Raw genomic sequence first — 23451 nt, forward strand, 5'->3', positions numbered from 1 at the left:
CCCTGCTGACTTTCCAGGCCTACAGTCCTTTCTGGGTAGAATTCAAGAGGATTATGAATCCTCTGCCAAGTTAAAGGGGGATACAGTGGTACCTCGGGTTACAGTCACTTCAGGTTACAGATGCTTCAGGTTACAGACTCCGCTAACCCAGAAATAGTACCTCGGGTTAGGAACTTTGCTTCAGGATGAGAACAGAAATTGTGCAGTGGTGGTGCAGCAGCAGCAGCAGCGTCGGGAGGCCCCATTAGCTAAAGTGGTACCTCAGGTTAAGAACAGTTTCAGGTTAAGAATGGACCTCCAGAATGAATTAAGTGCTTAACCCAAGGTACCACTGTACAGACTGTAAATAATGGTTTGGTTAAAGTCAGAAAGACCAGGCAATAGCCCATTGTGTAGCTCTGATGCCTTGCGAGTTTACAGTAGGGATCTTTGGACTGGAGTTTGAGTTGTTATCATTGGGGTGGTATCTAACATAACTTTGGTCACCATGGCAGAATGCAAACTGAGGGATACACATGGAAACCCTTTGCCTTGCTCTGGCAAATTCCTGTGGAGCCCACAGTGAGCACATCCCAGTCCTTTAAATGGAAAAATAATGGAACTTCCATGGACATCACCTTGAATTTTATGATAGAAAGATGGGATACAAAATCCATACCTATATCAATCCCACTTTATTAACATCTGCCTTCAGACTGTGCTCATCCTTGTGCAGGCTGGTGTCTACAGAACACAAGAAGCTGCCTTCTATTGCGTCAGATGATTGGTCCATCTAACTCAGTATTGTCCACGCTGACTGACACGGTCTCAGACAGGGAACACTCCCAGCTCTATTTGAAGATGCGGAACCTGGAACCTTCTGCATTCAAAGCAGGTGGTCTACTGCTGAGCTACAGCCTTTCTTCCATAACTGATGAGAAGAACTGGTTTGCCCAAGTGTTTTCTAGACACTAAATCTGTGCTGTTAATAAACACTGGCTGCTGTAGATGTTGTTACACTGTTGTTTTAATACATTCATTTCAGTGTTATTTCCCCCCAGTTATTTTATAGTCTTCCTGTAAGCTGCCTTGAAATACTCTGAATAGAAGGTGGCATATAACTGTTTTAAAAGAAATAGGCTAATCAATGAATTGATGGGAAACAAAAGGGTTGAGTTTACACTACAGTTACAACTGGATATGGAATAACTGATTGGTTCAAAATTGGGAAAGGAGTACGACAAGGCTGTATATTGTCTCCCTGCTTATTTAACTTATATGCAGAATTCATCATGCGAAAGGCTGGACTGGATGGATCCCAAGCCGGCATTAAGATTGCCAGAAGAAATATCAACAACCTCAGATATGCTGATGACACAACCTTGATGGCAGAAAGTGAGGAGGAATTAAAGAACCTTTTAATGAGGGTGAAAGAGGAGAGCGCAAAATATGGTCTGAAGCTCAACATCAAAAAGACTAAGATCATGGCCACTGGGCCCATCACCTCCTGGCAAATAGAAGGGGAAGAAATGGAGGCAGTGAGAGATTTTACTTTCTTGGGTTCCACGATCACTGCAGATGGTGACAGCAGTCATGAAATTAAAAGATGCCTGCTTCTTGGGAGAAAAGCAATGACAAACCTAGACAGCATCTTAAAAAGCAGAGACATCACCTTGCCAACAAAGGTCCGTATAGTTAAAGCTATGGTTTTCCCAGTAGAGATGTATGGAAGTGAGAGTTGGACCATAAGGAAGGCTGATTGCTGAAGAATTGATGCTTTTGAATTATGGTGCTGGAGGAAACTCTTGAGAGTCTCATGGACTGCAAGAAGATCAAACGTATCCATTCTGAAGGTAATCAGCCCTGAGTGCTCACCGGAAGGACAGATTCTGAAGCTGAGGCTCCAATACTTTGGTCACCTCATGAGAAGAGAAGATTCCCTGGAAAAGACCCTGATGTTGGGAAAGATTGAGGGCACAAGAAGAAGGGGACGACAGAGGATGAGATGGTTGGACAGTGTTCTTGAAGCTACCAACATGAGTCTGACTAAACTGCGGGAGGCAGTGGAAGACAGGAGTGCCTGGTGTGCTCTGGTCCATGGGGTCATGTAGAGTTAGACACGACTAAATTACTAAACAACAACAACTCTTTTGGAATGTAGCAGTGTGATAGTTTTGTTGCTCCGTCTTGGCATCATCCCTGAAATGGATTAAGGAAAAGCTGTGGAAACCTATATACAACAATGATTTGCACAGAATTTGATGCAGAATATCCTTGAATGTCCTCTTAATAACAAATAATATAAACATGAGCATTCTACAACCTTCAAAGCAGATGAGTGCAGAATAATTTAATCTTAACACTGAAGTAACAAGATCACCTAGTTGCACACGGAATATGCACAGCAATGTCAGATGAAAATTATGAATGTGTCATCATCACTAGAGCTGCCAGGATGTGTTCACTTTGGTGATACCACACGGAGGATCCAGGAGTATGACAGAGCAATGAATATAACATCGTCAAAGGATGAAATGTAACCTGATTTTCATGCTCAGTCTGATCACTTTGTTGATATCGTGCCCAACAACCTTCCACCAAAATGCATAGGAAAGCATCTAGAATCAGTTTTTGGAATGTGATATATTTTATTTTCTGTGACACGAGTGGTACGCCTGCTTTGCAACACATGTGACTAAGCTATCAATGAAGAGACAAAATAGCAATGAGCAGCATTACGGCATTGCTCCAGAATTGATTAAGAATTATACATTGATTAGCAACTGATAAGGAACCAGAGGCACTGACAATCATTCATGGGTTAAATCTATTTAAACCTTGTAAATAAATGACAAAATGAGAGACAGGCATAATCATCATTTTCAGCCTATCAATTTAAAATTTTGCTTTAATTACATTTCAGCTTTTTAATTAACTTGCTATATCTTCTATTGTTTCATACAGTACTTTTTTGTTTTTGTTTTGCAAGCTATCAAATAACTTCTGTTCTGGGGCAGCTATATAAATGCATAAATAAATAATAAATAAAACCAGCCACCACGCAGATAGCATCCAGTAACATTATTCATTGATGGAGATACATTTATCTGCACTGTGTATTTTTATGTCTTTGCGGGAAAGCCACAGTTTCTGTTGCACCTAATTACTTTCCCCTGCAGCTTTAAACAGTGCTAGCTTTTAATATTCCGCTGGAGTACAGAAGAGTCTATCCTTTAGTGTAACTAAGAAATGTCTGCAAAAATGTTAGTACGTCTTGCCTTTTGGCACTTGCTAAATAAGAGCAGTGTCTTCTGAAATAAAAGGGATGGCTATGGGCAGGGGAAGCTGGAAATCTGTAGGGTGCTGATTAAGCCATCCATCGGGTGGCCTGGCTGTGGCATAAAATGTGTTGCATCCCACAGAACAAAACTTGCGCAGTGTGGCCCACCAAGCTGAATGCAAACCATCAGTCAAACATTGTGGCCTACTTAGTTGACAATGTCCAGGTTTTTGCAATCCTGTGCTGGTAGCTAAAGCATTTTTTATGTGTTGTATACACATCACAACACTGTGACACCAGATGGCGCTGTGGAGTTACGTTTTTCCCAACGCGATTTCTCATACAAAGTTTACAATGTGTTTAACTAAAACGCTGCTTTGATGTCTGTAGATCCAGCCCATATATGGCTGAGTTATTATTACTGGGCCAGATTCAACTAAGTTGTTCTGCGAGTGGGAGCCAGTGCAAGAGCTCCTGCTAGTGCAACATGGCTTTCCCCCTCTCTCTCCCCCTGCACCTCCTAAACCAGCTCTTGGGGGGTTGGGAAAATCTACAGGACAGAAAATGGGGCGAAGAGGGAAGGTATTTACATCAGGCAAGCAGAAGTTTTTGTGCTGATGGAACGCTGTACTACAATGTTGAATTCTTTCCACTGTTATTTATTTCATTTATATACCAGCTTTCTGCCAAGGCTTGGTGGATTACAAAATTGTACACACCTGGCTTTGGAAGCTAGGGAATCTGCTTTTATTTTTAAAACCCAACAGAGCTGTTTCATGCTGCATTCATGACCGTTCACATTCAGCAGCCTGGGGAAAAAATGAGTAAATGGTGTAACCCAGAATGCAGTTCAAAGGTACTGGTGGAGTTGTTTTTAATCTAATATATGAACAGAAATAATATCCAGGCTCCCTAATAATTCTGCAAGTAGGCCTCTTTTATCTGCAGACAATCTGAGCCAGGATACAGATTTTACAGAGCAGACTCCTCTTCAGTGATCCTGTGCCATTGCCTGCTAAATAGCGCCAAAACCACTGGCAGAGGAAGGGGGTGCGGTCTGCCCTGTTTGTCATCCCTGAGGGGGGTGCCATCGCCTCCCTGCCTCCCTAGGACACTTGCCATGGGCAGCGCCCCCCCCCGTGGGATGCTCACCCCACCCCCGGGTGCACAGCATGTGCGCCGCTCTGGGTGCCAGAGGAGCTAGCTCCGTCTCTGGCCAAAACTTGCCACGGTTCTTTAGCTTGACCACTGTGTTGCTATTGGAAGGCCCCTTTGTGCTTCCAGACTATTCCCTTGTACTTGCTTTCTGGTACTTCCTAGCTCACCCCACCATGCTCTATCCTGCTTGTGCCTTAGTTTTAACCAGGGCTGGGGAACCTACAGCCCTCCGTACGTTGCTGGACTGCAATCCCCATCATGCCTAACTTTTGACAACGCCAGCTAGGACTGATGAGACTGATGGGATGTGGAGTCTAACAACATTTAGAGGGCCTAAAACATACAGGTGCCAGTGCTGGCTTCCCATCATCCTCGGCCATTGGTCATATGTGCTGGGGCTGAGGGGAGTCGTAGTTAACCAACATCTGAAGGGCCAGTGGATCCCAATACCTGCTCTCTGACCTGTCAACCCTACAAACAGCCAGGTATTGAAAGTGTGATGGGATGGCTCCTTTCCTTGCTGTTCATTTAGCTGAAACATTGCACAGCAAACACAGCAGGCTTTGTTTGTATTTAGAGAAAGCCAGTTCATATATTTTATTTTTTAACCTAGCTGGTGTGAAGTTGTCGTATGAATGTATATAATGCAGTGGCAAGGTTTTCAGACCCAGTGCAGTTTGTTGCCAGGTTTCTGCCATATTACTATGAACCTGATTAATTACTAGAGGAAGTTTCAGATTGCTACCTCTAGTATGAGGTCATGGTTTAAGAAGACCATAATTTTTATCACGGGCAATGATATCACATTATACTGATGAAATACACTTGGAAGTTACTTGGATGAGTGTTATTGATATCTTATAGCCAGTGACATGCTGTCCTGTCACAAGGTATGTTATGTTCCCAGTTGGCAGCCTTCTATCTTGCGTTTCATGCAGATAACCAAAAGTATCCAGCAGTTCTTTTTACATCTGTCGCCCCTTTGGGTAACTGCATTGCATCCTTTGTTCTCAGATCTGCTCGCAACTGTATTAAGTGTGGCATGCATATGTTATTAAGGGTGACAATTAACTCTAGAAAAGCTCAGAATAGTGTATTTTAATTCAAAGCATGATGTAAACACTATGTATGTATGTATGCAAGAAAACAAAACAAATCCACACTGTAACTTAATTCTTCTGCATTCTATAATTCCATGTATCCTTTGAAGTGGAAGTAGAGACACTCAGGCCAGGGAGCCAACGTTCCATCATGCTCCAAAAGTGAGCCTGAGACTATTTTGTAGTGTTTGTATGTGTTAATATTTTAAGGTGCAAATCGCCTTAGATGTCTTTGCAGAAAGGCAATATAAAAAAAATACCGTATTTTTTGCTCTATAAGACTCACTTTTTCCCTCCTAAAAAGTAAGGGGAAATGTGTGTGCGTCTTATGGAGTGAATGCAGGCTGCGCAGCTATCCCAGAAGCCAGAACAGCAAGAGGGATCGCTGCTTTCACTGCACAGCGATCCCTCTTGCTGTTCTGGCTTCTGGCTTTTCCTCCAAAAACTAGGTGCATCTTGTGGTCTGGTGCGTCTTGTAGAGCAAAAAATACGGTAATAAATAAGCAATGTTAACATTAACATGCATACATACCATTAAAATATAGCAGAGGCAGATGAAAATGTTTGTTAAATCATAGCACCATTAAATTATCCGAAAAAGAAAACCATTTAAAATAACAATTAAAAAGTCTTTGTGGGTGCCCTAAGTAAAGTTAAAGGGTAAAGGGACCCCTGACCATTAGGTCCAGTTGTGGACGACTCTGGGGTTGCAGCGCTCATCTCGCTTTACTGGCCAAGGGAGCCGGCGACATTATGCAGAAAATAATGGGTACAAACTGCCTCTACACATGTCTGAGTGTTTGTGTGAATCACTTGTTGATTTGTACAGCTCAGCTACTTTATACACTGTATACACGGCTAAACAAACTGTACACTCATTCGACATTACTTGTGAGTAGCATATGAGTGTATGGTTCAACTAGGACAGAGATTCTGACTCTGGAGGAACTTTCTGACAGTAAACGCTTTTCAACAGTGGAACAGATTTCCACCAGAGGTGCTGGTGGACTCTCCTTCCTTAGAGGGTTTTAATTGGAGTTTGTATGGCCATTTGTCATGTTCAGATTCCTGTATTGCAGGGATTTGGAGTAGATGATCCTCAGGATCCCTTCCAACTCTACTATTCTGAGAGAAGGGGCTTGGATGTCAATAGATGTAGACAGTGCTTTAGGTAGCCCATTCCTAAACTCTACAGCTTGATAAAAAAGGTAAAGGACCCCTGACAGTTAAGTTCAGTTGCGGACGACTCTGGGGTTGCGGCACTCATCTCGCTTTACTGGCTGAGGGAGCTGATGTTTGTCCGGGTCATGTGGCCAACATGACTAAGCTGCTTCTGGCGAAACCAGAGCAGCGCACAGAAATGCCGTTTACCTTCCCGCTGGAGTGGTACCTATTTATTTACTTGCACTTTGACATGCTTTCGAACTGCTAGGTTGGCAGGAGCTGGGACCAAGCAACGGGAGTTCACCCCGTCGCGGGGATTCGAACCACCAACCTTCCAATCGGCAAACCCAAGGCTCAGAGTTTTACACCACAGTGCCACCTGTGTCCTGATCACAGCTTGATACCAGCACCTTAAAAGGAAAACAAATAGGCAGCCAGGTAAGTGTTGAGAAACAGGGGTGTTGTGAAATTTTAGTTGCTACATTCTGCATTTTGCACTCTTCAGACCATCTTTAAGGGCAGCTTCACGTAGAGGACATTTAAGTAATCTGAATTAGTTGCCTAGCACTATTGTAACAGGTGTAGAAGAATGAACGAATTTTAAAAGTTCACGTGAGTGTTGCCCTAAATCTTTTCAGCTTCCACATGGTATCTTTAACAGAGATGAATGTTCAACCATGAAGCCTTCTTTTTGCAGGAATGCAGCATCTTTTGGTACAAGGCAGGGGGACAGGGAAGGGGGAGCACAACAACTAGATAGCACTTTGTTCTCTAAAGTGATTTTCCTTCATGGCTTTCTGGGTCAAACCCTCTCTTTGTGAAAGTACTATTTTTAGGTAATAATGATTTCCACTCAGGATGACACCAACCCTGAATCTGGTTGCAATATGCTTGCGATAAAAGAAAGAAAATGACTATCTTTCTATCTATCTATCTATCTATATATATATATATCAGAAGCCACCAAAGATCCCAATCCCAAAATATTACAAAGGATTCATATGTATATGCATATACGAAAATGGGAAATGAACCAAATATTTAGCCATCCGTTTGCCAGATTTTACATAGATAATGCTTTCCATTTAAAGTAAATTATCTGAAGAAGGGTACCACAGTTTCAATTCCCTCTGTGGTATTGGATATTAGGAGGCGCAGAAATAGAGCTCATAAAATATTTCCATTAATAAGCTCTCCTTTCTGTATCCTTCACCTTTCTGTTATCCTTCACCGGAACACTCAGTTCATGGATGTGTGTGTGTGTGTATGCGTGATTTAAATAGACTAACAGGAATCAAAAGCTATACAACACAGATGCTACTCCAGCGATCTGAATCAGGGCAGTTTTTAACTTCATTAAATTGCTGTCATATGGTGTCTGCTGACATGCCTCAGACTTTGGAGAGTTTTACCCATCAGGTATTCTCTAAGATTGTTAACAAGAACAGCAACTCTCATTAGGGGTTCCCCAAAAGCAGCTAATTAAGGGACAAAGGTTGCTCAGATTGTGACAATTACACCTGTAGGTCTCTGTAGAAATACCAAAATCGCACACAAGCGTATGTTTGGTTGCTTAGAACAAGAAATAAAGACCCAGTCCATTAAAAAAAAAACGAGAGGCAGAAAGCTGTCAACCATTTGAAAAGCTTTAGGAAAATGATCATCCAATTAGTGGCTATGATCAAATCAGGCATGAACTCTCTCTGGATGGCTCCATAATTTTCCTTCTTGCATGGTGTAATTTCATATAGCTCAAATGAACTCATGAGAGGTAATTCAGTTCCAAACAGTTTTCTCATCACTGCTAATTATACTAATACATTGAAATGCCTCCTACAAAATGCATGAGCCCTTTAAGCCACCTCATTAATGTGATATAATTTTTGCTAGAATATATATATCAAACCTATTATCACCACAGGTTTTCTTTATCATTTTTTTTCCAAGATGTCTATCAAAATCCCTGAAAAAGTAGACTTCTTGGATTTGGCTTTCTCATAATTGTCCTTTTCTTTGAACTGCACTTGTCTACTGTTGCATTAAAAGAAGAAGAAGAAGAAGAAGAAGAATGCCAGTGCTGTTACGAGTATTGGAAAAGGTATCCCTTATACCCGTTGGTTCCCCCTCCCTGAACACTTGATTCCTCAATTTCCCCCCAGTTGTAGCTGATTCTTTAAATGGCAAATGGTGCATGCAGTAATGTGCAAAAATGAGTTATACAAACTGAAAGCAGGGGTGTAAAAAGAAGCATCATCTGAGACTAAAATAAAGACAGATTTTATGGTATTTATGTCAGTTAATTTAACTGCTGGTAGGGGCCTTTGTTGAAACATGAGTTAGTTCCAGTGTTTAACCTTGCAGCATTAATTTATGCTTTATGGCATGAGTACTTCATCACTCCCTCCTTGGAAAAGACAGTTATCTCATTAGCTGGAATTTAATGAAATGCAAGGATACACTTCTTAATTTCAAAGATTACTATAACACAAATCAGGTGTAAATCTCAGGCTGACTGTTCTCTCCCTTTGTCTGTTTTTTTTTTTTTTTTAATACAGCCAAAGAGGTTGATTTTGCAATGATTTCACAAAAAGTTCCTTTGGTGAGAGATATGTCACAGCTGCTATCGGAAAGGCAGGTCTCATCTGTAAAAGTTGGTTTAACTTCGCAGTGATACTAATGACAATTAGGAGTTCCATAAAAATATAATAATACGAGGAATGCATGATTACTGCCATGAACAGTGAAGGTTACGAATGAATTGTTGATTTCAAGGCGCCCGGAGGGAGGCAGGATCACATTCTAATAATTTGTTTCAAATTCTTTATGTTTGCAAATTCCACAATTCCAAGGGATAAACATATCAATCTTTGGGCTGTTTGACTAGCATATTGTTGTGCCTGGTGCTGAAAAAGTTAGCTTTGTGTTATCAAATGTCGCAGGGGGAACCTCAGGTCCAGTGGCCAAAAGTGCTCTCCACGAGTCTGCCCACACCACAGACCTTCCCCAGCCACAACCTTCTCCAGGTCAACCCTCTCTGACCTTGCATCCCACCCTTTTCCAGGGTTTTTGTCTGCCTAGAATGTATCCTTAAACTCTGCCTCTTACTTGCATGGAGGATAGAGAAGGGTGCATGGATATGTGTAGAAACTAGCCTGTGGTGCAAAGGAAATATTTGCATTGGTTCCTCCACCCAGTTTCTGGGACACATTTCTGTGGCTCCCAGAAAGTCGCCTAGATTGGAACATGACCCTCAGGCTGAAAATGGTTGGTCAGCCTGGAGTAGGGACTGGACCGCTTGGCCTCAGTGAGGCAGTCACCTCTGGCAGCAGGCTGTTGGCAGGTGGGAGGGATAGCAGATCCAGACCCCCAAAGGAGCACACTGCTCACCGCCTCCAGCACTTATCACCCATGGCTGATGCTTGGGAAGAGCAGGGCTGTCACTGCCTACTGCTCTCCAGCCTCCTTTCTCTATCCTCTGCAGTCTTCAGCATGCTGGGACGTCTCTGGGTCACCTCCTGTTGCCTCAGGTGGTGGTGCAGGTGATAGTGATGGGGGACGCACGCCATTTTCTGTTTTGCCTTAAGAGGCCAAATGTCTTGGCTTGGACAGGACAAAGGGGAACAATAACCACAGAACTATCTTTGGGCCTTCCTCCTGTGATGGGATATTTATCATGGCTGGAGAAATACTTTGGGAATCCCCTAATTTGACACCACTTTCACACAAATGATATAGTTTACATCTCTTAGCAAGAGTGTGACTTCCATAGACTATTTCGTAGTTCTCTTTTGAAGATCATTTTGATTGCTGAAAAGTGCCATTTTACCATTTCTTTCTTTCATCCACAGCTGCCTGCTTTTTTGGTGGAGATTCATAAGACCAAGGTGGATATGTGATGCCACAGAAAATGGGGATTTTGCAGCTCATTACCCTATTCATACAGAGAATATGAATCAGTTTATCGGTACTGAGAAACTGGGTAGTGATTTTCCCACCTCTGTTCATGTAGTTTAAGGCAAGAGGGAAATCCACTAGTATACACAAAGCTCCCCTACCAGACCACACCTGGATCTATGAAGCAAATAGTATTGTATTAAAAACCAGGTAAAATACAGGGTGGGGTTCCATATATTAAATAAACAGCCTTGGAATCACTAGTTATAAAACAATAAAGCATACCATCAAACCAATTAAAGACTGCTAAAAGCACCAACAAAATAGCTTAAACAATCATAAACCCTGTAGCAATAAGTACAATCTGCCTACAGGTCCATAGCAAAAGGTGCTGAATCTCTGCCAGCATCTGCTGCAGTTTGAGTTGGTTTTGTTGGTTTTCTTATTTTCATTTTTTAAATTCTATAGTCAGCATGGTCAGTGGTCAAGGAGGATGGGAGCTGGAATCCAACAACACCTGGAGGACCACAGGTTACCCATCTCTGATCTAGTCCACTTGTAACTGCCTTATACTGGTCCACATAGCCCAATATTATCTACTGTGACCAGTAATGGTACTATCTTCCATTTTTCCAGGCATAATTCATAATGCTGCTATCAACCTTTAGAACCGTAAATAGCCTGGGATACTTGAAGGCCTGCCTGTTCCAATAGGCATATGCCTGAGGACTTAGAAATCAGAGGTTCTTCCACATCTGATTTGGGGCAGGTGGTTAGACAAGAAAGTGGTTTCAGTGGTTGCCCACAGGCTCCTGAGCTCTCTTCTCTGGAAGGTCCACCTGTCCTCCTTTTCCATGCTTTTGGCCTTCTGAAGAAAGACAAAGACCCTTTATGTAAGAGGACTTTGGGGTGTTATGAAAATGTATACATCCATCCTATGGTAGCAATGGTGGGTGGGACTCCATAGTGGGTCTACACTACTTCCTGAACTCTGCCAGCTTGCTAAACTCTGCCAAAGCTTCTCTCTGTGTTTTTGTCCCCTTGTGGCCCCTGAGAAGAAATTAATGCAAGGGGCCCCTATGTGGCCCCTGAGAAGAAATTAATGCAAGCTCCAGGGCCTAATTTGGGACATGTTGGGGCAATGAAGCATCCCACCCCCACCCCCGCCAGAGTGCCCAGTTTCTCCTGGTGGCAGGACACTGGTGGCAGTATGCCCATGTCCTTTCTGCAGGGGTACATGGAGTGCCCCCCAACCAGGGGCCTCCCTCTCTGCCACCTTCCAGATGCCCTTCAGCCATCCAAACCCTGGCTGTAGGATTGCTCCCCTAATGGTCTGTCATTGATATTTATTTCATTGCTGCTGCTTAATTGTTGTTTTAAATTATTATGTATCCACCATAGTGCCTTTAATTATTTTAAATGTATTAGTGTAATTCTAGAACAAATTGTGATTTTTGATTGGTTTTGATTTTGCTAGAAGTATTGGTTATCATAGTATCATTCATATCTATATCTATCTATATCTATATCTATATCTATATCCATATCCATATCTATATCTATGCAAGATCAAAATACTTGAAAATAAACAAACAATCAAATTAATTATTTATAGTAATCATGCACCCATCACTGATGAGAAAAGATGAAAAGTGTGCTGCAGAATACAAGCAACTGATGTTGTCTATTATGGTATGCAGATAGCAGCTTCTGAAAAGTATAGAATGTCAAAAAATATTTACGTAGATATTCTTTTATACACTAAAAGTTAACACCAGTCAAATTAGTTTTTCAGAAATTAAGCATCAGTTTTGCTGTTTCATAGAAGCACTGAAGGCAGAAAGCTACAAGGGTAAAAAAAATACCCACAGATGATTCTCATGGATATGATTCAGAACATTAATACCTTAATTTGCATAAAATGAGTTACATATTGCTGCGGTAATTTAATTTGTTTGACCAGGAGTTTGCAATTGTGAAAAAGAGATTCAGAAAGGCCAGTGAATGAGTCTTGCATATTTTCTCCAAATGGCTGATTTCAGTTAATGTGAAATCACAGATTTAATTATAAGGCAGTACCAAATTACAGTGGTGCAGATTTTGGAAGGCGAGAATTATAACAAACGGCTGCTGTGGAAAAACAATGGCATCCTTATGCTCGGCAGGGCTTTTGAAGGAGACCCACGCTGAGAGTTTAATCTTCATTGTCATCCTCCGAGTGGGGAGGAATTTCCACAGAAGGAAATCAGGGAAATATTAAATCGAGGAATGAAATAAATAATGGGGGATATGCTTACTGGGGGGCGGGGGAAGCAAACAGCTAGCAAAATATAATAGGTTATGGGCATGTAAAGGAAAAGAAGAGACATTATCCAGCCCAAGTAGCCAGTTTATGCCACAATCCTATACACACTGACCTGCAAGTAAAAACCATTGAACTCAAAACAAATTACTTCTGAGTAGTCATGAACAGCATCTTAAAAAGCAGAGACATCACCTTGCCAACAAAGGTCCGTATAGTTAAAGCTATGGTTTTCCCAGTAGTGATGTATGGAAGTGAGAGCTGGACCATAAAGAAGGCTGATCGCCGAAGAATTGATGCTTTTGAATTATGGTGCTGGAGGAGACTCTTGAGAGTCCCATGGACTGCAAGAAGATCAAACGTATCCATTCTGAAGGAAATCAGCCCTGAGTGCTCACTGGAAGGACAGATCATGAAGCTGAGGCTCCAATACTTTGGTCACCTCATGAGAAGAGAAGACTCCCTGGAAAAGACCCTGATGTTGGGAAAGATTGAGGGCACAAGGAGAAGGGGACGACAGAGGATGAGATGGTTGGATAGTGTTCTCGAAGCTACCAGCATGAGTTTGACTAAACTGCGGGAGGCAGTGGAAGACACGAGTGCCTGGCGTGCTCTGGTCCATGGGGTCACGAAGAGTTGGACACGACTAAATGACTAAACAACAACAACAAAGTCATGAACTACTAGATTATGTTGTTAAAGTCCCACCAATTTCTGTGTGAGCACATTTCAGCAAAGGCATCTGGGAAGAAGTGAGACTGTCAGGTCTAGAGAGACAGTGTGGCATAGTGGTTAGAGTGTTGGGCTACGACCTGGGAGACCAGGGTTCAAATGCACAGTCAGCCATGAAGCTCACTGGGTGACCTTGGGCCAGTCCCTGCCTGTCAGCCTAACCTACCTCACAGGGTTGTTGTGAGGATAAAATGAGGGGGATAAATATGTATACACCCCTTGAGCTCCTTGGAAGAAATAGACAGAATAAATAGATTAAAAAATAGAATGTAAAAGCCACATTCCCAATGTGGCAAACAAAATCTAGATGGTTTGGGAGGTTCTGAACAAAATACCCTTCCTAGGTTGACTTCCTTTTTGCTACTCCATTTGCTTTTCCCTTTCCTTTGGGTGTAACCTTCCCAGAGGCTGGTGGCTCTTCTTCTTTCCCCCTTAGTTGCCTAGAAGGAACAACCGAACAGGAAGTGGTGGCAATGAAAAGAAGCAGCAGGGTGAAAGGATTTAGTAAAGGGGTGGCAAACCCATGACCAATGGGCCTTATCCAGTCTGCTGAACTCTTTATAATAATATAATAATAATTTATTATTTATACCCCGCCCATCTGGCTGGGTTTCCCCAGCCACTCTGGGCGGCTTCCAACAGAATATTAAAATACAATAATCTATTAAACATTAAAAGCTTCCCTAAACAGGGCTGCCTTCAGATGTCTTCTAAAAGCCTGGTAGTTGTTTTTCTCTTTGACATCTGGTGGGAGGGAGTTCCACAGGGCGGGTGCCACTACCGAGAAGGCCCTCTGCCTGGTTCCCTGTAACTTGGCTTCTCGCAGTGAGGGAACCGCCAGAAGTCCCTTGGCACTGGACCGCAGTGTCCGGGTAGAACGGTGGGGGTGGAGACGCTCCTTCAGGTACACTGGACCGAGGCCGTTTAGGGCTTTAAAGGTCAGCACCAACACTTTGAACTGTGCTCGGAAATGTACTGGGAGCCAGTGTAGGTCTTTCAAGACCTGCTCCCCAACAATTGGGCCTCTGTGCCATCTTCCTTTTTAAAAATAAAATAAAATATCCAGGTATAGCCCCATCTTCACAATGCTAAGCTCCAGCATGATGATGGAGATGTGATCTCCCTCTCCAGCCATACATCAGGCTGATCTGATGAGCAGAGGAAGGGGGCAACATTAAAGTTTAGGTATCTACACTGGTCACCTGACACGTCTCTGTCTGTTTATGTACACAGAGGTTACTCTCTCTCTCCCTCTCTCTCTGCCCCTTCCAAGGTAAGGCTTTAGGAGAATGTGAAAAGGGCTCCCATTCTTGGTACATTGGCTGTTGTCTTAGCAGCATTTATCGTTCCTGCCCTCATGCAAGTTCCTATATGCATGGTGGCGGCATGTGTGTGCACGAGTGCAATTTGGCCACTGCCAATTTTGCATGATTTCCAGGGGGGCGGGCAGCGCCAACTGTTGATGCAGCTGCTGGGCTGAAAAAGGCCAACAGCCCCTGCTTTTAAGGGTGACCACTTACATGACACTTAAACAGTGGAAATGCATCATCAAAAAAGAGGACAAATGAAGTCAGAGATTTGCATAAAATATGCACAAGCTATTGTTTAGGTACAGATGCAAATTTTGAAATCATGATTATACTTTAAATAGAATACAATACAACACCTGTGTGTCTGCTCAGTCTGATCCAAATGCTGTCAGGGACAGCCTAGCCCATTTTGCCACCTGAGGAGAAAGGGGAAGGTGCCACGCCCTGCCACTGCAGCCTCCCTTATTTGGGTTGTGTGGCAGCACCCAAGGGGGCTGCCTCAACATGCCTCAGGGGAGGGCAGTCTCTCCTAACTGTTGATGGGCAGCTCCAAAGCCCCAGCTGTTCCCTCTTGATATGGTCCTTTATTTTAAACTAGACTTGGGACTCAGGTACGTTAGTCAAAAAACGGTGTTTTGAATGCGTTATAAGCATGCAACACCAGATGGCGCTAGAGAGCAAAACAAAATTCTATGCAATTTTCCATAGGGTTTTTTTCTTTTGTTATAATAATTTAATTTCTGGCTTATTTATAGCGTCGTCGTCCCCCACCCCCCCATGTTTAGATCCACCCTTGGACTAGGCAATCCTTCTACCTGAGGATGGTCCTCTAAAGTAGGATATCCTATTGACAGTAGGCCTCATGCTCAGGTGTGGGCCTCCACAGGGGCCCAAATGTGTTGGCCCCCCCCCATGCTATTGTTGCCACATAAAACATTTACATTATGAAGCAAAGGAAGGTGCAGAAGATACTAAACGAAAGGGTAGCTGGTTGCGTCACATTGCTTTTGATCCTGACTAGGCTTCTACAAATGGAAGGGCTCCTTCTGTTCACAGACAGAACTGAGAGTCAGCAGAGAATCTCATGCTGCTCCAGTCCTCCAGAGCAGCTGTTTGTTGGGCACAAAGTATATCAGAGGAAAAACGACTCATCAAGTGGATGTTCCCACCAATGGCAGCAAATATTTCACAGCACAGCTTTATTGATAGTAAGGAGTTCACGTGAAATAACTGCTGCACTTATAGGTACAAAACAGCTGGCCTTGCAGTCACAACAATTAACAAGCAAGTGAATAAGGGGATATATAATTGCAGCTTTTATAAGACTTTATGAATGCTTACCTGGGAGTAACTTTCACTGAATAGTGTGGTACTTGTTTCTAAGGAAGCACACATAAGTTTGCTCTGTTAAATAAGTTTCCATCCCAGCTTTGGCCTTGTTTAGAATTATCCTAGTTTTTGTTAGTTTCTCAGTTTTTTTTCCTTAGAAAGAAACTTTTTAATGCTTTCTTTGAAATATATGAACCTTTTAATGTGTGAATAACTTATTCAGCTCCTAAATTTAAATGCCTTGTGGGCGTAATTTTTCTATTTTAGTTTAATTCTATAGCTGCCTTCACTTTGTCTGAAATATATTATTCATTGTCTCCAAATTATAACTGGGCTGATGTGTTAGCATATAAGTTCTTCAATGCATTTCAATGTTTTAACCATTTATATGGCAACAGCAAGTAGTACACTGTTTTCGCAAAGATGTCAGCAGAAGGGCGGGAGGCAGAACACTTTTAGTAGTATTAACAACTCTTCTAAACCAATCTTCCCCAACCTGGTGCCCTCCAGATGTTTTGGACCACAGCTCACATCAGCACCAGCCAGCCAGCCTGGCTCTGTTGTAGTGCAAAACATCTGGAATCCACCAAGTTGGGGAGAGAGTTTTAAATAGATTACATGACAAAGAAGCTGCTGGTTTTCTAGCAAGTTTGAATACCTGTAGAAATTTGGATACCTGCAGATTTCGAAAAGTAATTATATTTTGAACTGCTTTTTTTAAAAGCATAAGTATCAATTTAAATCATTTATACCCTAGCCTGATCCTGAGCCCCAGCTTTCAGTAATCCATCTTTCAATGCTTATGTTGGCAAGGAGGGCATTGGTTCTTCCGCAAAGCAAGAGTTTGTAAGCCCAGCTATGACTTCCATGCTGCAGCTAGAAGTCTCTCTCCCTCAAATCCAACAACACTCACAGAGACCAATATTCCATCACATATGGGTTTTGTGATGTTCTGTGTTGGAATGAAGGCCTGCCTTATGAGGCAAATATCAGGTTGTGACTGGTGCAGAAATATTCTGACTTCTTCTTTAGTAATTAGTGTGAGTGTGCCACGAGTGTACCAACTTTCTTCTTCTTGGGTGGCCTTTAAAAGCCTTACCCATTTGAGGACGTTTCCCCCCCCCCCAGTTTGAAAGAAGCTTATAAACAACCCTCGGTTACTCTAAAAGACTATGCAAAAATTTCACCCGATTGCTTGGGCATGCCTTAACTAATTGGGACCGTGCTAATTGTACCCATTTTGTTAGCAAAATCAAGGTGTTACTATTAGCATACAAAGCCCTTAACAACTTGGGACCAGTTTACCTATGATTACGATTACGATTACGATACCTTTATTGTCATTGTCCCTTGCGGAACAATGAAATTGAAAAACTACATAAAACTACATAAAAACTACATAAAACTACCACAAAACTACATAAAAACTACATAAAACTACATAAAAACTACATAAAACATTCAAAAACCCCTAAGAACTCTAAAACCCCATTTTAAAATACACTATACTACAGAGGCCCCTTATGCTGCGTTTAGAACCAGAATTGCATTAGCGTAAAAACTGTTTCTCAGGCGGCTAGTCCTGGCCTTTATAACCCTATACCTTCTTCCAGAAGGCAGAAGCTGAAAGAGATCATTTCCGGGGTGTGTACTATCATGTGCTATCTCTGACGCTTTCTTATGGCACCTGGCAGCATAGATTTGATCTAAGGTGGGAAGAGTGCACCCACCTATGAGATTGATTTACTCCATGTGTGCCCACTCGATTGCTTCGATCAGCGGAATTGGCACTGCTACTGGTACCACATAATGCCCATTCTGCATTTCTAAGAACTCATTTAGTGAGGCAGTGCCTGCACTTTGGAAATCTCTGCCTATTGAGATCACACATGCATTGCTACCTCTCTTTCCTCTGCTCAGGTAAGCCGGAGGCATGGTCACCACTCCATAAATAACACATTGCATCCAGGCAAAAGCACTTCAGGAGAGCGTGGAGCAAGGCTGTGAGGCTGTGGCCTGGGATGGTCCCAAGGGCCTCAGGTTCCTGGCCAGTGTCTTTGCTCTCTCGTGGTGCACAAGTTGAGGCTGGAAACACAACTTCCTGTTTCCTTGGTTTTGGAGCATGAGGGAATGAGCAGAAGACATTGCTCGTTCTTAAACCAAAGGGAATTTGAACCTAGCATTTCCATTTGTTTCTCTTTATAAAGGAAATGGACTGAATCACAGTCCCCACACCAACCTTCACCAAAGTACTTGTGTTTTGATGATGATGATGATGATAAATTTTATTTATGCCCCGCTTTTCCCAGCCAAGGCCGGGCTCAGGGCAGCTAACACCAGGTATAAAAACAATTGATTAAAATACAACTTCAAAACAGGATTAAAATACAACATTAAAATGCAGCCTCATTTCAGTAGAAATTCAAATCTGAAACTTTCCTATTCGGAAAAAGTTATTCCCATATTTTGTTTCCTTTGGACCCCTGATATAGGTCTATAGCTCCCATCATCCATGTCCCTTGGCTGATCTGGCTGAAGATGGTAGGAATTGTAGTCCACCAGCATCTGGAGATCGAGGGTTAATGAATACTTGGCTTGCATTTAACTACTCATCTGGTCACCAGGCAAGGGCACGGAATCCCAACCAGGCGAGCGAGGAAGATGGTAAGGGAGGGACGTATCACTTGGCTTTCATGCTTGCCATGCAGGAAGGCAAGTCCTTTTCTCCATGGCCACTGGGAAAACACAGTTGATAGGTAAGAGGAAGAGACCAGTCGCTCTACCAGTACATTCAGTAAGGTAAAGGTAAAGGTACCCCTGCCCGTACGGGCCAGTCTTGACAGACTCTGGGGTTGGTGCGCCCATCTCACTCAAGATGCCGGGGGCCAGCGCTGTCCGGAGACACTTCTGGGTCACGTGGCCAGCATGACAAAGCTGCATCTGGCGAGCCAGCGCAGCACACGGAAACACCGTTTACCTTCCCGCCAGTAAGCGGTCCCTATTTATCTACTTGCACCCAGGGGTGCTTTCGAACTGCTAGGTTGGCAGGCGCTGGGACCAAGCAGCAGGAGCGCACCCCGCCGCGGGGATTCGAACCGCCAACCTTCTGATCAGCAAGTCCTAGGCTCTGTGGTTTAACCCACAGCGCCACCCGCGTCCCGTAGTACATTCAGTAGATGTCTTTAAAAAAACCAACCAACCCATAGTCCATTAATATAACCCACTAAGATAATAGAAGTCTGTTGATAGGCTAGGAAAAATATTCTGTTAAAAGTCTAGTAAAATAATCAGGCTAGTCTAAGCAGGACTTGGCACAAAGATGGTAAAAAGCCGTATTGGATTTTAAGGAAAGAGTTGGCAAATTAATCCTAAATCTTTAGGTGATTTCATCCGTTAGATTTTTAGTATGGTTTCCTAATTTTGACTTAATAACTATTAGCCTTTTCAGTTTGATAGTGTGAACTGGCCCCAAGTGCTTAATATATATGTGCAGTATGTTGCATATAACATGGGAATATCAAATAAAACTATGTGCATTTACATGATACCAGAAATTATTTCTTTTGTTTTTTGTTTTCTAAAAGGTAGAAGGATTGGGACCACTGTGAATTACTATGCATTTTTACCACAGTACACAGTGTGGTTTATAATTGGTACCAATGTTTAATGTCCTGTAATGTCTGTTCTGCATGCCACATTATATTTGATGTTTTTGATGCTAGCGTGCCCCATTGTCGTATTGAAGATCCACAAAAGCTACTGGTTTGATAACCCAGCAGCCAGACGAAGATCTGCTCTGCATAGCTAACAGGCCCAGGTTTTGTTGAATAATTGTCTGATTTGGCAGTAAGTTAAGCAGAGTGAACAACTGTGCAAATGGTCTTTTGGGTCATTATGTTATTGTGCATCATCTACAACCTATTAATACATTTTGAGCTTGTGTGCATGTCTTGTTAAATTTATTTGTTTTTAACAAATCGCTCCTGAAACCAAGCACACTTTATCAAAGCCACTTTGTAAATCTAGCATTATTTATCATAAGGAATTTTATTTATTGAATTTTATTTGCCATCAAGAGAGACAGACACAAATATAATGTTTAAAAAGATGTCTATTGATGTGAGAAAAATGCAAGCCGTGTGGTAGAAGCTTACTGAGTGGGAGAAATGTAAATGCTCCCTGCATTTTATCTCACATGACAGAATGCATTATGGTCAAAACAGTGTCTTCCTGAAGACACAGGTTTCAAAAATCTGCATAATATACACTTTTATGTATGCTGCTTATGCAGAATGCAAGTCTTTAGTTAAATGCCCAACAGTCTCATTTAGAGGCCCTTTCACTGGTAACATCACCTTGCCCATGTGTAAACAAGATGTATATGGGCACCAGAGCCCATAAACTCATTACAATTAACTGTGGCACAATATAACACCTCCTTATAAATCCCTGAATGCAAAAAAATGATGTGATATAGTGGTGTGGTATATATGAATGTGAAAGCTTGCTATTCCCATCAAACAATTAGTTGCCTTTGACACAGAACCTCCTTTTCCCACCAATTAGTGCAAACTGCAGGGTGCATTTCTAGAATTCTACAAGCTAACAGTCAGTGGCGTAATGAAGAATTTAGGACTCTTCAATAACTTCTGAAGCATGGTTTGGTTTGTCTCAATTTATACAGAGTCTGTTTAGTTTGCAAAATGCATTTTGTCTCTTTGTTCTCCATTTGTACGGTTTTAATTCAAACATTTATTTAAAATATATGCCTGTGGCAGCTGATGTCTATTCTTTTTCATCTGTTCTACATTCTTATGATTTCTTAATTTTCCTCCCCAGTATTTAAAAAAGACAGAGCCCAACAGATACTGTCCAGACATTTTCCACTCATGGGTTTTGGAAGTGATGGTGAGCAGAGGATGTTTTAGGGTCACGCGACCCGTTCAATCGTACCAGGCGCAGAGCCTCAGAGACGCCACAAGGGGCAGCACAGCTATGATAGAGAATGGAAGGTGAGAGGCAGAGTGCTGAATTTTGGTATCCCTCAGGGCGCTGCTGAAATTTAAGACACCAAGATCAGCCAGTGTGGTAAGGGAAGTAAACAGAGTACAAAGGAGGGTTACAACTGAGGCCCTATCTGCACTGTGCATTTAAAGCAGCATCATGTCACTTTCAACAATCATGGCTCCCTCCCACCAAATCCTGGGAACGATTTGTTAAGGGCGCTGGGAGTTGTTAGGAGACCCCTGTCCCACACAGAGCTACAGCTCTCAGAGTTCCCTGGGAAGAGGGATTGACTTTTGTGAAGGCACAAAAGTGAAGACACTTTCAAGATCTGTAGCTCTGTGAGGTAAATAGGGGTCTCTGGGTGGCGCTGTGGGTTAAACCACAGAGCCTAGGGCTTGCTGATCAGAAGGTTGCAGTTCGAATCCCCGCAACGGGGTGAGCTCCCATTGCTTGGTCCCTGCTGCTGCCAAACTAGCAGTTTGAAAGCACGTCAAAGTGCAAGTTGATAAATAGGTACTGCTCCGGCGGGAAGGTAAACAGCATTTCTGTGTGCTGCTCTGGTTCGCCAGAAGCGGCTTACTCATGCTGGCCACATGACCTGGAAGCTGTACGCCAGCTCCCTTGGCCAATAAAGCTAGATGAGCGCCACAACCCCAGAGTCAGCAATGACTGGACCTAATGGTCAGGGGTCCCTTTACCCTTTACCTTTAACAGTCCCAGAACTCTTAACAAACTACAACCCCCAGGATTCTTTGAGGGAAAGTCATGACTGCTTAAAGTGGCATAATACTGCTTTAAATATATAGCAGAGATGGGAGCATGGTAACTAGTACACTTATTTTTGTGTATGTATCCTTAGACTTGTAGCAACGCATCACAACAAAGTCATGATGCCAAACCACCACTGCGCTCATGTTGTGTTGGCCAGTGTTGAGGTCAGTTTACATCAGAAAAGGGCAATGAAAAACTTAATAAGCAAAAACATTCCCCCCCCCCATAAATGTTTCCTCTTACCTAATTAGTAGCATCAAAACTCGGAAAGGACTAAATATTAACTTGAAAAATTTAAGATGTGGTGCCTCCTTATGTTGTATGGCCAATGGTCAAGGATGATGGGTTGTAGTCCAACAACTTCCAGGAAAATTAGGCTCCTTTGAGCATTCTGCTAAATCTTGGAATCCATCCTTGAGAGGTTTCTTTCTTTGAATGTTGGACTGCATGAATGGTCTTCTGCTCGCCCATCCCTAGGCTGAAGTCAATGACTAATATTTCTGACTTTCTCTCTCCCCCCCTTTATCCAAAGATGTAGAATCATAGAACTGTAGACCCTCAAGGATCATCTGGTCCAACCTTCTGCAACGCAGATATCTCAACTAAAACATCCATCACAGATGACCATCCAAACACTGCTTTAAAACCTCCAGTTCACATCTTCCCATTCCCTGGTCGAACAGCTCTTACTGTCAGAAAGTTCTTTCTATTTATTTGTTTGTTTCATAACCATATTACCACCCGGTCCCTAGCCAACGAAAGTGAACTGATATTAAAGAAGACTTAGGGAAAAAACGAGGGCAGATGACTAACTGCAGCTATTAAAATCTCTTTCTAAATGTGTTAATAGTGGCACATAGTAAATATAGCGTGCAGGATTAGTACAACCCAGGCTTTCCTCTTGATGGCTTTGGGATGGTTTGATTGTCCTGTTCTTTGCAGCAGTGAGCAATGAGTTTAGTTGTGCATGCAGCTTTGTATGCCGCAGCAATGGGCAGCTACAAAAGGACAATCCAGCAAGCATCATTGCTTCTACAGGACCATCCTCATAGGTCACTCCAAGCCTTTCCCATAATCATGGAAAGTAGTGGGGTGGGAATCCAAAGTTTTGCAAAACTGTTAATTGATTTTATCTATTTATTTTAAAAGCTGCACCTAGCAGTCAGACAAAACAATGTAGGAGACCCTTTAGAGCAGGGAGAGTAAACCTACGGTCCTCTAAATGTTATTGGATTAAAACTCCCATCATCCCTGACCAATGTCCATGCTAGTTGGGTCTGATGGAGTGCACAGGTTTCCCATCCATGCTCTAGAAAGTGAGCATGAGACCATAGCAACTTGGTCCCCCAGGCTGCTCATTTCTGGGCTGAGGTCAGTCTGAACTGGTAAATCACACTTTTCCTTAACACTTGATTGCATTACTAA

At 42.6% G+C, this 23451-nt stretch overlaps 1 long non-coding RNA gene across 3 annotated transcripts in view; it reads left to right on the forward strand.

Annotated features, from left to right (window-relative positions):
* The first annotated feature begins 14048 nt into the window (after nucleotides 1-14048).
* The window catches only part of LOC309345298, a 13507-nt gene continuing 4104 nt past the window's right edge, over nucleotides 14049-23451 (forward strand). Inside the window, exons 1-3 of one of the 3 annotated variants that reach the window (XR_014158159.1) lie at nucleotides 14080-14100; nucleotides 14843-14882; nucleotides 21088-21260. This is a non-coding gene — a long non-coding RNA (uncharacterized lncRNA). Of the gene's footprint in view, nucleotides 14101-14842; nucleotides 14883-18745; nucleotides 18913-21087; nucleotides 21261-23451 lie in introns of those variants that run through there. The other 2 variants (XR_014158158.1, XR_014158160.1) reach the window with 2 other exon arrangements.

The sequence above is a fragment of the Podarcis erhardii genome (genome assembly GCF_964252035.2).
Source record: "Podarcis erhardii genome assembly, chromosome: 1".
In the NCBI taxonomy this organism is placed as follows: Eukaryota; Metazoa; Chordata; class Lepidosauria; order Squamata; family Lacertidae; genus Podarcis; species Podarcis erhardii.